Genomic DNA, 17,002 nt, shown 5'->3' with positions numbered 1-17,002 from the left:
CATGTAACTTCGGTAGGTTGGTAACATCTTCTGTATTGCACAACAGAATTTAAAAGTATTAAAGCTAACCATAGATGAGTCAGGAAAATTTGACAATTTAGCATTACATTATGTCATGGATTTTATTTAACTTCAGAATTACTGTTGTTATTATTGAACTTTCTATATAAGTAAAAAAAAAAACAAAACCGTAGCTTGACATATTTATGATGCTTAATTTGTTTCTCAGCAGACATTCTTTGACATTAGAATAGCTTTTGGGACATTTTCATGGTTTCTTTAGTGGTTATTTAAATGTTCCCTATTAATCCAGAAAGCAAAAACTTAAGAATTAGGTTGCTGAATTGCAAATGGAGAAGCTAATCAGTGTTTCCAATTTTTCGGGAAGCTAATCAAGACTGAAAACACATTTGCTTAGATTTAATCCGCTAGGCAGTTTATTTGGCTTTCACAATGGCACAGTTCAGCAGCATTGGCAGGCCCTAGTTGTAGGGTTTCTGGGAAAAACAGGGAAATTAAATTTACATACGTGATGTTTACGTCCAGTGGCCTTGGGCAGGTGATATCTTTCTAATTTTCTTTTAGGATATTACAACCCTGAGGAATGTTGATAGGTATGTTGTGTGATTCAAACTGAATCAGCTATTACTGATGCAGGTAAGGAACCATCAGTAAACTTCTGGTTACTACACCTTCTGTAAAAAAGGATGGATAATGTTTAAGAAATACCTTGGAAGAATTAACCAGGAAACACACAAAACTGAATGTTCTTTTAGGACCCTATGCTCTAAAAGCTGTTATTACAACCTATTTTTCTTTATATGATATCGTAAGTAAAATTTGAAGCTGTTCATATATTGGAAAGTGCATAAGATTACATGTTTTTATAATAGGGATGCAGGCATTCCAAAATAAATAAAAATACATGCATCTCTCTTGCCTCTTACTGAAAGTATTAATCTAATTTTATAATAATGCTTACTTTTTAATATTAAGGCTCTGTAAAAAAACCCATATTTATTTCTAAGATTTCAGTAGAGCACAGGTGATGTATTTTTTTAAGCCTTTCCATTTCTTTTCACCAACTCCACCCATGTGTCTACTATACCATGTATTCACAGTCAAGAGCTATGTTTCTATTTTTGTTGAGTTGAGTTAAGCTTCATATTCATTCGATGTGACTTTTAATAGAGAATAATAATGGGAGGTATTTAGTATTGGCATTAAGACCATACATCTCTCATTTCACCTTATATTTAAATTCCATCTGTTTTTTTTTCCAAAGCAAATAATGCAGATTGTTGACATCCTAGGAATGATTTGTGGGTGGTATTAAATGGATCCTGGGATTCTGAAATGTAGACTAGATGTTGGTTTTCTGGAAAGTTTGTATTCTTATCCTCACCTGAACCCCTGACTTTTGTGTTGTATTTTTTTATGATTCCAAAATGCTTTGAGGGAAAGATATTTTAATGTGTACAATTTGTTTTATTTTCATACTGATCTCTATTTTTGTTTAAAACCATGTTGCATCATGAAATCACTTAATCCAAAATAAATCTTCTTTAAAAAAAATAGATTATTACTTCTCTGTGATACATTTGGGAAAGAAAAAAACTCAAGAGGAAAGAGAACAAAGTGAATAAAGGTCTCATGGGATTAGCATGCAGCTTTGTGGATACAGGAAGTTCTCTTTCCATGATATTTACAATTAGGAATCCATTTTGTTTATCCCTAAAAGAATATTTTAGTATTTCATAGCCCATCAAATAATGTTGAAGAAATGAATTAACAGAAGTCATAAGGGGCTGAGACTATTTGTTAAGCCGTCTTGGTTGAGTACTTGTTGCATAAACACATATGCATACCACACTACCACTACCACCCACATTAGTATCATCCAGGGGTCACATATGCACAAGCCTATAGGGGCCAACTAGGTGTTGCATGAATGAACCTGGCTGAATGTAAGCAACAGAGAGTGGTGGGATTTACCCAAAGGGAGCATTCTTATATTTTACTCCAGCTCTAGTCACATAAAATTCAGGTCCAGTGTTGAAAGATCTTCTGATTTATCAAGAGAAACCTAGAAATCTAAATTTTTATGTGATATGTCTAGATTTTTTGAATACTCAGTGGATCAAGGCAAATATGTCTATTAGTTGAGTTTGCCTTCCAAATCAATTTGGAACCATTGATTTAATCAATATCATTAGCTTTTATACTTGATTGATAGTGTAAATGAATTGACCAAATACATAAAATATTACTAAGAAAAGTAGTTAACAGGAAGAGATAGGGGAAGGAGAAAGGCAGCTATATATGAGGGCAGACAATCACTAAATTACGTACTTGGAAATGATCTTGCTTACCAGTGTCTCCGAAAACCACCTTGTGTTAATTCATATGAGTTAAGAGTATTCTTGTCAAGGTTTCATGGAACAGATGTGCCATTAGACTCTTCATTCTGTATTTTAGACTAGAAATAAATTTCAGATACCCCATGAGAGCAGTTAAAGGAAAGACTCATCCTTTAAAATGACTACTTTGACATCATTATTGAGAGGGAAGAGCAAGAGATTGCATTCATGGCACTGACTTCCTGGTTTTTGTGTCATTTTATTCCTTCTATAACGTTTGACCTCAGTGTACTTCTATTATGATATATTTATCTGCCTTCATTATATTCTTATATTAAAACCTGAAACTCATTTAGTTAGTGAATGTTTTAAATATGCATAATTTCCACCATCCTACTAATGCTCCTGTGAAGTCTTTCTTGGTGTTTTTTATTTCATCCTTTAACTAGAAAGCATTTAACCTCTTTATCAAGGAGGGGGGAAGGTTTTTTTCTACATACTTTATTGATCAAAAATGTTTACCTATTAATGGCTTTTTTTCCCTTCTAAATAGACCTTTCTATAGGTACTAGGTTGACTAGTATAACATTTGTCAACCAGAGTAAATATTGAAATATAATTGAAATGTTAATAATTGAAATGAGAACATCTGAAAAAGATAAAATGATCACATTGATAGAAATCAGCTTCACATATTTCATTATTGTCTTCATTATTATAGGTTCTCTCAAAAGATTTTTAGTCGCTGATTGTTCATTTAGAAAGGAAAAGCAAGCAGTTTTCCAAAGCATAAACCATTAGAACGATACATATTTCTCTGACAATTTATAATGATCTTATAAAATACTACCTCTTCCTACACAAAATAATGGAGTAGTATAATAATTCATGTCTTGTTGATATTCAGTTGGCATTGGAAAACGGATCCCAAATCCAAATTCTTGAACTTTGTCATGACATTGCCAACACATCCCTCTCCCTGCTTCTACCCCCAAGTTAAATCCTCAATTCAAGCCCAAATAAAGACCTGTTTCTTATTACTATGAGGCTTTTCCTCCAATGTCAAATGAAGTCCTCTTTTAATTGGATTAAAACAGTATGAAGGGCATCTTTTTGCAGTGAGTAGAGTCAGTTCTAAAGAGACTGAAAGAGGTCAAGAGGCTTCCTACACCTGTTTCTTCCTACACCCACAATCATAGCTTGACTCTCTGTATCTTACTTAGAGGGAAAGGCAAGTTCCAAGAAGAGAAACCCAGCCAATAAAGAGAAGTAAGAGAATATGTTGATATATGAATCTGGATATATAATATATGACTCTGGAGCTGGTTCAGATTGCCCACTCTATGACTTCTCAGGGCAAAGGAGTCCCTTAATGGAAATAGTACTACTGATGAGTCCAGAACAATGGGAAAGCCCGAAAATGAGATTGTCAAACCTGACTGAGGCTGGGCAGCTCCCCTTACCCCAAAAGAGAACAAGTTCCTGAACCTGACCAATCTAGATCAGCATTTCTTTTTTGAGGTTGGAATGAGGGAGAATGGAGAGGAGCTATACATTTCCCTTGGGGGCAATTCTATTCTGGAATGATTGGCTTCCCAGACCAAAACAACAAAACAAACCGTTTTTAACTGTTGACTAAAGAACTACTCACCAATTACTGATAATTTACTATTACTCCAGTTTCAGTTAAGAAACCATTTCAAAAAAATTTAAATGTAGTGCCCAATGACCATGATAGAGGATCCTCCAAATATGGAAATGTAGCTGGAAGCCAGCCCTACCAAACAAAATTACTTGTCTGCTTCATTCATTTCTAAGTAATACTTTCATATATCATCAAACTTGGTTTTAATTTGAAAGTAGGAACTTTCCCTTATTAGCTTTAATAACAACTGGTTCCTTGCTCCCCTAAATATTGAAGGAATTTGATGATCCAGTAAGATACCACTTTAATTTTGCCTATTCCCTGAACCGACATTGTGTACCCTGGGGTGTGCATGCATTGGTTTGAAAAGCAATGTCTGTATCATCGGAGTCTCTTCCTCATACAATACTACTGATGATTTGGAGCTAAAATGTTTAGGTTTGCTTTCTCTCGTCTGCAATTAACCTGTCTGTTCTATCACTCATAACAATGTTTAAGGAGGAATGAAGATAACAGGCTGTCTGAATCTTGGAACCAAGCAGGAATGCCAATAGTTTTGTGGCTGGTATACATGTACAGAGTTTTTCCAACCAGCCATAAAGTTTGGGTGTGGTGATGGTTGGTACACACACGCTACTAACATTTCCTAGCTGACTTTGACCTGTCCTAAGCTAAGGCCCTTAGTTAAGATATAAAACATATTTTAAAAATTATCCCTATTCCTTGGAGAAATGACTGATTCTAGGAAATAGTCAAGATAAGCATCATGTAGTGCTTGAAAGTAGGAAAGTACTTTTTTTAAAAAAAAAGTCCCAAAGATGGGAGTATGTTAAAAGGATACAGGAGCCAACTGAAATGGCTCCAGTGGCCAAAGCTAGAACAATTTGAGCAACAAAATAAAGTACTATTGAATTACAACACAAAATGTAAAATAAGTCCATACTGATAAATAAATGAATAATTAATAAATAAAGAAGAGACAAATCTTTCATGCACAAGAATTCCAAATAATTTATGTAAAGACTCTACCCTTAAATGTAGGAATGTTCATCATAACCTCCCTCCAAAGAGTACATCACAGAATGCAGGTGGGGGAGTAGAGTAACTTTATAGTGAGGAAACCTGACAAACATTACCTCAGCCAGGTGATCAAGGTCAGTATCAATAGTCATAAGTCATGTGTCTCAAGTAGTATGTCCCCTTGACATGATGTGATAAAAATGGCACCTTACCTCTGTGGTCTTCCCCAAACCCAGCACCTCAATTTAACCATGAGAAAAACATAAGACAAATTCCAATATAGGAGCCTCTCACAAAATACCTGACCTCTACTTCTCAAAACGATCAAGGTCAAGGTCATCAAAACCAAGCAAAGTCTGAGAAACAGAGAAACACCCAAGGTCAAGAGGAGCTTGGTGAGACATAGTGACTAAATGTAATGTGGTAACTTGGATAGAATTGTGCAATGGAAAAAGGACATTAGGTAAATACTAAAGAAATCTGAATGAAGTATGGACTTTAGTTAATAATAATGTATCACTATCATACAAGCTTACCTAACATTCATTAATAAATAGGATTTGATGAGAACCTGAGGGCTATTCTTGGATAAAAGGATGAAAGCACCCAAGTTTTAGAGAATTGTGTGAAGCAGTAGCTTTCCCACTGGAGTGTCATGTGGCAATAAAATTCAGTTCCATACACAACCCTTCCGACAATATTTGGTTGGTTGGAGCAGGGGAATGGCTTAGTATTGTGAACTTTATGTAGAGGTCACTTTCAGGCAACAGGTTTGAGCAAGGCAGAAGGGCCACAGTGACTACCAAACAGGCACATTAAGCGACCCACACTGAAATAGCCGTAGCCCCTAACTGACCAACAGGCTACTTTCAACAAGGCACAGTTCCTAAGATTGCCAAAAAGGGAGAATTCCATACGTTCCCATACTTCCTCACTCTGCCCTATGACTATAGCCCCTCATCACCACCACGTGGCAGACAATCTCTCTTTTGCTGTCCGGCCTGCTACTCCCTTGCAGTGTATTTGATAAACTTCTATCTCTTTGTTCTGCCTTGGGTGAATTTTTTCACTGCCCATGCCACTGGCCCCCATCCAATTGGAATGCATGGGATTAAAAGGAACATTTACTGATAACAACTAGCAAATTATCGTCCATACTTACCATTATTATATGAAATGGAATACAATTTAGCACCCACATAAAGAGAAGGACAATCTCAGAATAAAGAACTCTCTTTTAAATGAATTCATTTATATGAATAATCAGGTTGCATTCTGTTATTTACAACCCCACAGGCCTAACTACTGCATTCTATAAAGTATGAAGCACTATCACTGGCAATAGAAAGGGCTCAAAAAACGACAATTATGGGGGCCATTTTCTGATATCTGACCTCCTACCTGGGGTGGGCACTTCCTTACCTAAAAGAGTCCTGCTCTGGTTGAAAAGGTGGACTGGTTTTGATGAGGCTTATTCACTGCTCTGCTGCTCTGACCAAAGGGTTAGAAGTTCTTCTCTTTGTTGTGACCCATTTCTCTCTCAGTGGGTCCATTTGTCTCAATCACATTCATGAGCCAGTTGTAGAGTCTGTTCTAACCTTTGAGGAGGCCCTGCTTCTTCACCCACTGTGTGTCCAGATATGAGAGCCACATTTTTGTGTGATACTAGAGACCTGGGAATAGTATCATGTCAGCTTCATCCGAGAAGCAGAAACAAACTCTTGGTCTTTCCTTTTCTGAGGGCTCATGCCCCACATGTTAAGGCACCAAGGTATAGTTTATAAAAACATGGCCTTCCTCCACCAGAGTGGCTAAAATTAAAAGGACCAATGATAACAGTTGGCAAGGATATGGAGCAATGGGAATTCTCTGCATTGCGGCTAAGAGTGTAAATTGATGAAATCAGAGAGGGAGACAAACCAGAAGAGACTCTTTTTTTTTTTTTAAAGATTTTATTTGTCAGAGAGAGAGAGCACAAGCAGGGGAAGAGGCAGAGGCAGAGGGAGAAGCAGGCTCCCCGCCGAGCAAGGAGCCCGATGTGGGACTCGATCCCAGGACCCCGGGACCATGACCTGAGCCGAAGGCAGCCGCTTAACTGACTGAGCCACCAGGCATCCCCAGAAGAGACTCTTAATCATAGGAAACAAACTAAGGGTTGCTGGAGGGGAGGCGGGTAGGGAGATGGGGTAACTGGGTGTTGGGCATTAAGGAGGGCACGTGATGTAATGAGCACTGGGTGTTATATACGACTGATGATCACTGAACACTACCTCTGAAACTTTTGAATATATTACATGTTAATTAATAGAATTTAAATTTAATAAAGAGTGTAAATTGATGCAACCACTTTGAAAGAGTGGCAAAACTGATCAAAACTAAAAATATGAATAGCTATGACCAGCAATTTCACTTCTGAGTGTATGCCCAATAGAAATGAGTGCCTATGTCCACCAAAACACATATCCAAGAATATACATAGCACTTTTCTAATAACATTGGAAATAACGCAAATGTCAATCAACATTAGAATAAATAAAATGTGATTATATTAATTCATTGGACTATAACTCAAAGATGAAAAAGAATCAATTACTACTGTAAGCAACAACACGGATGAATCTTGCAGGCAAAAGCCCAATACCAAAGAAGGCATATCATAGGATTCCATATATATATATATATGGCTTGAAAATGGGCAGCAGGAGCCTGTCATGATAGAAGTCAAAATAATGGTAGACTTGGGAATATTGACTGAAAGGAAGTACAGAGGAACCTCTGGTGGGCTAAAAATGTCCTATTTTTTTATCTGGATGGTGGTTACAAGGATGCATATATATTTAGATTTTATCAAGCTATATACTTAAAATATGAGCAATTCTTATATGTAAGTTATAGGCTAATATAAAAACAAAAAAATTAAAATCTAATTTGATTAAAATAAAACATGGTCTTGAAATATAACAAATCTATCTCCATATCCTGGCTCTGCCACTTATTTGTTGAATGACCTTTAGCAATTTCACCAGTATGACTCTCACTTTTTTCATTTGTAGGATAGGGATAATGCCTTTCTGATGCAGTGCTTTTTATGTTAAATGAGATAATGTGAATCTAACACACTGCTTTGCATTTGGTAAGTTCTCAGTATATTTACTCTCCTTTCCCCTTCTGTTCTGGTTGACTGGCCTCACCGTTCTTATGTATTGTCTTTAGGAAGGCACCAAATCTCAGGCCTATTTTAGGGAAAGATGACTGACCTACCCTAACCCAAAAAGTAACCCAGCCTCTCCTAGAACAGATTACCATATCACCTATTTCCTCAGATCCCTTTGGAAACTCTTCAGGGAATGATTCACTCATCTGTCCATCCATCCATCCATCCATCTATCCATCCATCCAATCAATACTTACTGAGTTGCTACTTTGTGCTGGGCACCACCATAGGTGCTGGGGAAATACTGGTGAAAAAGGAGACACAGTTCCTGTCCTTGGGAATTTACAATCTCGTGAGGAAGACAGGCAGTAAACAAATAAATCCATCATTATTAATTATGATAAAAAGTGCTATAAAGATCAGGGCCGCAGTGGACAGGGAAAGCCTCTCAGAGGATGTAACATCTAAAGTGAGAACTGAAAGTAGAAAAACAGGCAGTCATTGGAAGATCAGAGGGAAAACTCCTGCACTATCCTATCATTGAAGTCTTGTAACATCCAAAATAATTACATAGTAAACATAAAAGACATACTCAACGCCAATGAGAATATTCTCACATGTGAACGCCTGCTGTAACATCTAGTCTGCTTCTCAGAAGAGTTTTTTTGCATACTTCCTGTTTCTTAAAAGTGAGACTACCAGATAAGTAGCTTTCCACTACAGTAATACAAACTCATTTGTATAATGAGTTATGGAGATAGGACATTTGGGAAATAAGAAATGAGAACAGGTAACCTACTGCTTAGGGTGTAGTGCAGTATACTGAAAAGGCCAGGGGATTTGTTGTCTGAGTTCAAACTCTGTCTCCACTTCTAACTGTATGACCTCAAGCAGGTCACTTAACGTCTCTGAATCTGAGTTTCCTCATCTGAGAAATAATAATAAAGACTATTTCAAGGTTATGTTCAATAATTAAATAAAATGCATATACATAGCATCTTGCATGAAAAATTATGATCATGCTTTAGTTAAAACATTCCCGTCATGTCACTACAAAAACTTTAATCCTTTGTGCTTATGTAATCTCACAACAGAAATGTCAACTTTTAAAAACAGGTACACTCCTTTCTCTTAAATATCTTCTGTGAACCTCAGCTATTGATTTGGAATTCTTGGTTCTTATTACTTTGGGTGGTAAATCATTCTTGATTTTCCTAATTCCCCCTACCCCAAACTGCCCAGGCGATCCAGGGCAGCAGTGGGGAGTGAGCATGGCTCAGCCAGTTGGGAACACAGGAACACTAAGTTTTGGGGTGATACCAGTGCTGTATGTGATTGCAGACAAAATGGCCACGGGGCTCAGCCCGGCTTGCCATCTGGACTTTGGGCCCTGACAAATTACAGCCTCGTTTCCTTCCCTATTGTCCAAAGTTGCTCCATGGTAGGGCCTCCTATAATGTCTCAGAGAAAGAGTGGGGGTGGGAGAGGAGAGAAAGCAGGTCAGATCATTTTGTTAGTTGGATTTCCTCTCTCTTAGGGGTTGCCCCAGAGGATAATACAATCTTCACTTCTAGACTAGAGCCCAGACCTCAGTTGGAAAAGTCACTCTCAGAGTCTTTTTTCTCATTTGTAAAATGGGATAACACAAGCCTTGCTCACAGTAACCTCAGGATGGTTGAGGCTCAGATAAAATATACCATGTGAAAGGTCCACGTTAACTAAAATGCTATACAGACTTTGAGTGCTATTAATATTAACAAATTCTGTGCCACATTCAGTATACATGGCTGCCTTAGAAGCCTTTTAGACCTGCGTGGGACTGAGCTACTAGAAGGGGGTTTTTCTAGGTCAGTGAGTAATGGACAGTGTCCCAAAGGTATTGCCTAATTTTACTTTGAAAGAGCAACCTTCTCAGAGATAGACTTCATAGTGAGAAGAACTTAAAGCCTGTAAGATTAAAAGATAATTAAAAACTATACAAAACTGGCCTATTCTGATAAATTGTATAACTTATTTGGGCAAATCTAAATGTGTTATTGACCTAGGTTAAACTGAGCAAGATTCACTGAAGAAATGGGAACAGATTAAATCTTTATTTCTGCAATTTCCTGTTCTTAGCAAGTAGAGAGAAAGACAAATACGCTGGGTGAGAGACAGGAAGACACTAAGACAAATGATTTTATGCCTGTGCAGCTTCTCTCAAGATAATCATCTGCAAAGTGTTTTTTTAAGAAAAACCCTCATTTTAAAAGATGCACCCCCCAATTTTAGACTTGCAAAAAACAGGTTATCATTGGTTATCACATACGCCTGCTTTTTTATTTCTCAACCTGTTTCAAGGTGAGGTGTGCTGATTTATGCTTTTCTGTTGACTTCTCCTATAAACAAAACTTTCCTCTGAGAACTTAACTGTGGAGATATCAGAATCCAGATCCAAGAACCCCTAAATAAACTCAAACCTGGACAAAGAGCATGAAAGGGGGAAAAAGGACAGGTTGCTTTCCTTGTGTGTTTTTCCTGAATTATTTCAAGGCACTACTTCAAAGGATCCTTAATCAGAGGTAGTATTTCAATTGCAGAAGAAGATACTTTGTCGAGTCAAAATTAATTTAAGTCCCTAATAATCTGAGTTAGCATGAAATGGAAAGATCTGAAGGGCCTAACTGGCCTAAAAACTTTTCACCTTTAAAGTCTAGCAAGAAAATGACCAGAATAAAAGATTTTAAAATTTGCTTGCAAAATTGTAGAAGGCAGAACCATTCCAGGCCCTAGGAGCTCAAGTAGAAAAAGCATTATATTTTATATATCCCATAAAATAATAATGAAAAGTAACCTCATAGGAAACAGTTCCAAAATCCTTTCTGGATAATTTGGTACGTTTGAAAGCCTGTGTGCTGTTCATGGCTTTTTGAAGCACTCTGTAAAACAAGATACTCTCAAATGTGTTAGAACATTTCTGTTTTGATTGGCTCAGAACTGCTGGAGGGACTTGCAATGATTTATAATGAACTAAGCACATGGCATGGTGTCATCACTCATTTTCTTCAGAGCCTCTTGCCCATTTATAGAAATTGCATCACTGGGAAGTAACACAATGAAAATCTTACACTGTGCTGGTTAAAAGTTGGATCATAATTCCAAAATCTAGGTAAAAGTTTACAGCTAGAGTAGGAGGCCAACATTTTTTTTTTCATCTTTCAAGATGCTAAGCATTTAATTTATTTATGTAGTTACTTGTTTTCTATGGCAGATAAAGCAAAAGGTAAGTTTATTTCACTTTTTCTTTCCTTTAGTTAACCTTGGTTCGTTTGTGGAATTCCAGGAAGGCTGATGTTAAAATAAATCAAGATCTATAACTGCAGAAGTTAACTCAGAAACCAGTTCTTGGTATGATCGATCAGAGTTATTAACTGCAAGCAATTAAGCATTTCTGAATGACAGAAGCTACCAAAGGAACGTATTTAAAGGATATTGTGTAGCTCATAGAAGAGAGATCTGGGCTGGAGAACCAGGGTCAGGACAAGATAACCAGGAACAATATCCAAAATCACATCCGCGGATTTTTCAGGTGAAGACACCACTCCTGTCTCCAGATGGGATTCTAGGCTGTAGTTTGAGCCGTGGACGCCACTAACAGTGGACAAAGGAGAGGCCACGAGAAGTACCGATTCTGGGACCTGATTTCCCTGCCACTTCTCCTTCTGTCACTGAGTTGCTCCTGGCGCCAGCCTCACTTGCTCTAGATCGAGGCTCAAGTATATACAGGTGGTTAATAGAACCTAGGGTAACTGCTCCTGCCTGAGCTGTATTTTGGTTATCTCCTTTGATCTCAAAGATTATTTCTGGCTTTAATTACTGATTCTATAATTCTAAATATGGATATTTTAAACAATGACAGAGTCATTCATTCTTTTAAACAACTATTTTATTTTAGAACAGTTTAGATTTACAGAATTATTGCAAAGATAGTTCAGAGACTACCCCACAGCCAGTTTCCCCTAGCAGTATCTTACATTAGTAGGGTACATTTGTCATAATTAATGAACTGATATCAATTAGCTGATATTAATTCATATTGTTAACTAAAGTTCATACTTTATTCAGTTATTGTTCAATGTCATTTTTCTGTTCCAAGCTCCCATCCAGGATACCACAATTAGTCATCACGTTGCCTTAGATACCACTTGATTGTGACTGTTTCTCAGACTTCCCTTGTTTTTGATGACTTTGACAGTTTTAAGGAGACCAGGCCAGATATTTTGTAGGTTGTCCCTCAATTGGGATTTGTCTGATGTTTTTCTCATGGGTAAATGGGGCTTATGGGTTTTGAGGAGGAAGACGACAGAGGCAAATTATCATTCTCTTTTTTTTTTTTAAGATTTTATTTACTTATTTGACAGAGAGAGAGAGAGAGAGCACAAGCAGGGGAAGCGGCAGGCAGAAGGAGAAGCAGGCTCTCCGCAGAGCAGGGAGCCCGACACAGGGCTCGATCCCAGGACCCCAGGATCATGACCCAAGCCAAAGGCAGCTGCTTAACCGACTAGCAGGCGCCCCTATCATTCTCTTTATAGCATATTAAGGGTAGGTGTTGTTAATGTGACCTGTGATTATTTGTTAACTTTGATCACCTGGCTTGAAGTAGGTGATTGTCATCTGGCTGTTGGAAGTTTTTCACTATACTTTTTTCCCCACCTTTCCACACTGTCCTTTTTGGAAGAGTGTCACTATGCATAGCCCACACTTAAGGAGGGGGGAGTTCACTCCACCAACTTGAAGAGTAGTTATATAAATTATTCATAATTCTTCTGTAGGAAAGATTTATTTATTTATTTATTCAATCTTTTTTTATATTAGTATGTACTCATGCACATCTATGTTACTCTTTGATGTATAATCCAACACTACTTTATTTATTTAACACAGTTGCTCAAATTGTCCCAGCTTTGGTCATTGGGAGCTCTTTCAGTTGGCTCCTGGGTCTCTTTGACACACCCCCATCAGTGTATGGTGGTTTTGTTTATTTGTTGGAATTTCCTTCTTTCTGGCATTACACAATGTTCCAGGCCCATCTGTATGTTTCCTTCTCCATTCCTAGAAACATGAATTTCTCTAAGGAGTCTTGGTTCCTTTTATTAGAGAATGGTATTGGAGAGCAAGGCCTGAGTGGTAGGCATGTTTATTGTTACTGTCATTGCTTCTACATGCTCTGACACATATCTATAATATCTATAAATATTTCTATAGGTAAACATTTGCATCTATATGAAGTTCAACATTGTTCATACCAATGTCTCTAACTTTAATCCATTGGCACATGGATCATTCTAGCCACCTCCTCTTGCATTTGTTATATATTTGTAAGGTTATTTTAAAAATGAAAAAATTTTGGAATGGTAGTTGTGAGAAGAAACAAAAAGATGAAAAGATCAGGGACTCCAGGAGCTAAGGTGAATTAAACACCCAAGAACCCTCTACTCTATCTATATCTATTGTTGATAACCACAGTTATTAAATACCCACAGTAAAAGGCCAGATAGTAGAGGGTGAGCTTGAATCCTGGCTCCACTAGTGACTTAGATTATATAATTTCCCTGTCCCTTAGTTTTCTTTCTTTGAGAGAGGAAAACTTGGTACTTTGCTTATAGGAGTGTGAGGATTAAATGAGTAAACACAAATAGCACATTTAGAACAATGCCAGGCTCATTATTTATAACCTAATGTTAGTCTTACCCTGTGGGGTATATTATCATTTCCATTTTACAGATGAAAAGAAACAGAGGCATGGAGGTATTATAACCTGCTCAAGGTCTCACAGCTAGTAATATGTGCCCTTTAAAGTGTTTCTAAACAGCTCTATACTTACATCTCTTTTTGTGAAAGTGAAGCTATGAAATGCTATTCTATATATCTAGAGGTAAGGCTAACTATAGCAAAAACTCAAGGAAGCTTTGAATATCCTCAGTGTTCGGGATGTTGTGATCATCATTAATGTTACCATTTCCCAAATTACCAACACTTTTGTGCCACGAAAGCACTCAGCTAGTGGAGTAGATTGGCCTCTCAGTGCTCAGGCTGTCACCTCAGGCCAGTTGAGGCAAGGACCATCCCCAGCAAGGTAAGAGGGACTGACAGATTAAACTCCCCAGCAAGGGAGTTGGCAGAGGTTAGAAGCTGGCTCTGCCTTACCTCTACCTATTGCTCCCTGACTCGGTGAAGGCTTCCTGGAAGCGTTACTACTTCTCACCTGTTGTGTGCTTTGGGGAATGGGACATCAGATTACGGTTCATGGAATATGCCATTGGTAGAGAAGGTTTCCTAGGAGAATAAAAAGAAAGGAGATTTTAGGGGCAGAACCAGAAGACATTTATCTACTCAAATCAAATAAGTGACAATCTTACACCCTACATTTATTTCTTTGTTCTAGTCAATATCTACTTCCTTTTAGCACTAGTGACTCTTAATTTCTTTATTGCACACAGCCCCAAATGTCAACATTTGTTGACGCTACAGCTTCATTTTGAACCTGGGTGTCTTCACCAGGTGGATGCAGAAGGTGGAAGCAGCCACCTCCCTCTCCTCTTTCCTTATCAGTGATTTTACCATATTTTCCCCGCAATCATTTCTCTTAGCATCAATCCTAAGAGGTGAGGGAAACCATAAGTATCTTATAAAGTCATTAGACAGACATTCAATTAGGACCTACTATGTCTCAAGCATTTTGCTAGTCACAAGGTGCAGTAGTGAGCCAGATATATGTAGCCCTCCTCTTCGGAGAGCCTGCAGACCCCTGGAAATGAAAAACCTCTCATGAACTGAGGGCGTACCCTTGTCCAGCAATGGGCTCTGTGTACACTATCATATTTAAATCTCACAGAAGTAGCTGTTATTATTATCCTCGTTTTACAGATGAGGAAACTGAGGGTTGCCCAAAGTCACACAACTGGAACTGGGCAGAACTGAGACACGAAAGCAGGTCTGCCTGATGCCACACACCTAACCACGCATACATCCTCTCTCTCGCAGCTACCAGGAGCCAGGACCTCAGGGTTCCGTTCATGGCTGGAGGGTAGCAGCTCTTCTCCAACTTTGCTGCAGTTTCTACTGAATGCTTTGATTTGCAAATATGAAGGATTCTCTGAAGCACAGCATTAAGCAAATTGTGGTAGTCAGCTGGTAGAGGACAGCTGCAGACCAGAAAATGTGGCCGGACGCTCTGGGGTGGGGGTGGGGGGGCTGATGGATGTGCAGTGAGGCAGTGCCAAGTGGTGACAGGCCAAGGTAAGAGGGACTGACAGATTAAACCACCTAGACCCCAGACCAAGTGGAAGGAACCCTTAGGTATTCTAGAACATACTGTCTTTATCAGGTTAGCAAGTACAACTAGGATATAAGTATGTTTTTCTTTGCCCACGTCACTCAAGTGATTATTCAAATAAATTTAAAAATCTGGGTTCCCCCCCTGAAGTATGGCTGAGGTAATGACATAGAAAGACCTCGGGACTAAGGATCAGGAGACGTAAATTCTTGTCCAGATACACACCAACTAGTTCAGTGGTGTGCTCTTCTGCTAGCCCCTTAACTTCTCTCATTCTGGGTTGTCTCCCTTCTAAAACAAGGGGATTGGGCTACTGAGCCTCACCGATTTTTGAAATTTCCAACTGCCCTGATGCTATGAGTTACTGAGCACCTCCAGTGTGCCTAGTACCACATTAAACAATCTGAGGTTTAGAAGCAATTGGAAGGCACAGGGCTAGCCCCGGACCTGCACTGTCCAATGCAGTAGCCACCAACTACATGCGGCTATGGAACACTTGACACGTGGTTGCTGTGACCTCATCACAGTTTTATTTCATTTTGATTAAATCTGAATTAAGAAACTGACCCTGCATTCAGGTACTGAAAACTTTTATGTTTGAAACAACATACGGATGTGATTTTTCTTTTCTCAACAGTGAATTTTGTGCTATCTAAATACAGTGTTTCCAGCTTTGCGCAGTGGCAGTTATCGTAGCCAATGAGGTTTATCCGAGGTGGGATTATTGCTAATTGAAAACTAAATACAGTGTTTCCAATGAAAATGTAGTATCCAAATTAGAATGCGTGGTGTAAAATACACCAGATTTAAGACAATGTGAAAAAAAAAAGGTTGTAAAATATCTCATTAATAATTTCATATTGGGGGCGCCTGGGTGGCTCAGTTGGTTAAGCGTCCACCTCAGCTCAGGTCATGATCTCAGGGTCCTGGGATCGAGCCCCGCATTGGGCTCCCTGCTCAGCAGAGAGCCTGCTTCTCCCTCTCCCACTCCCCTGCTTGTGCTCTCTCTCTCTCTGTCAAATAAGTAAATAAAATCTTTTTAAAAAAATAATTTTATATTGATTACATGTTGACATGATAATATTTTGGACATACTGGGTTAAGTGAAATATATTATTAAAATTAATTTCACCTGTTTTTCTTACTTTTTAAATATAACTACTAGAACATTTAAAATGACATATGTGGCTTGCATGACACTTCTTTTTGATGATTTCGGAAGTTTATACTCTAACAACTATGGTGTGGTGGGTGGTTTGATTAGCAACCTAGATCATCAGTCACAGGTGCTTTGGAGAAAAGACTAGTATCACCCTTTGAGGAAAAGAATAACATCACCCTGCACCAGTCTGAGTCATTATTCTCATCAGGAAAGACTTGCCCCAATTACCTTTGTTAACAGGGTTTGTTTTAAGAGAGCCAGGGGATGTGAGGACTCTGTAGTCCCCAGGGCTTCCCAAACTGGGATGCGCTGTAGGCACCATGGATAAAGCACTGTGACTTATCCA

General features: G+C 38.3%; 1 pseudogene; it reads left to right on the top strand.

Moving 5' to 3' along the window:
* Window positions 1-16,163: 16,163 nt before the first annotated feature.
* LOC123324365 lies at window positions 16,164-16,278 on the top strand (annotated as a pseudogene).
* The last annotated feature ends 724 nt before the right edge of the window (window positions 16,279-17,002 follow it).

This window comes from Neomonachus schauinslandi, chromosome 3 (assembly GCF_002201575.2).
Source record: "Neomonachus schauinslandi chromosome 3, ASM220157v2, whole genome shotgun sequence".
Lineage (NCBI taxonomy): Eukaryota > Metazoa > Chordata > Mammalia > Carnivora > Phocidae > Neomonachus > Neomonachus schauinslandi.
The sequence above is the reverse complement of the archived record's forward strand: the minus strand, read 5'-3'. Positions and strand labels throughout refer to the sequence as shown.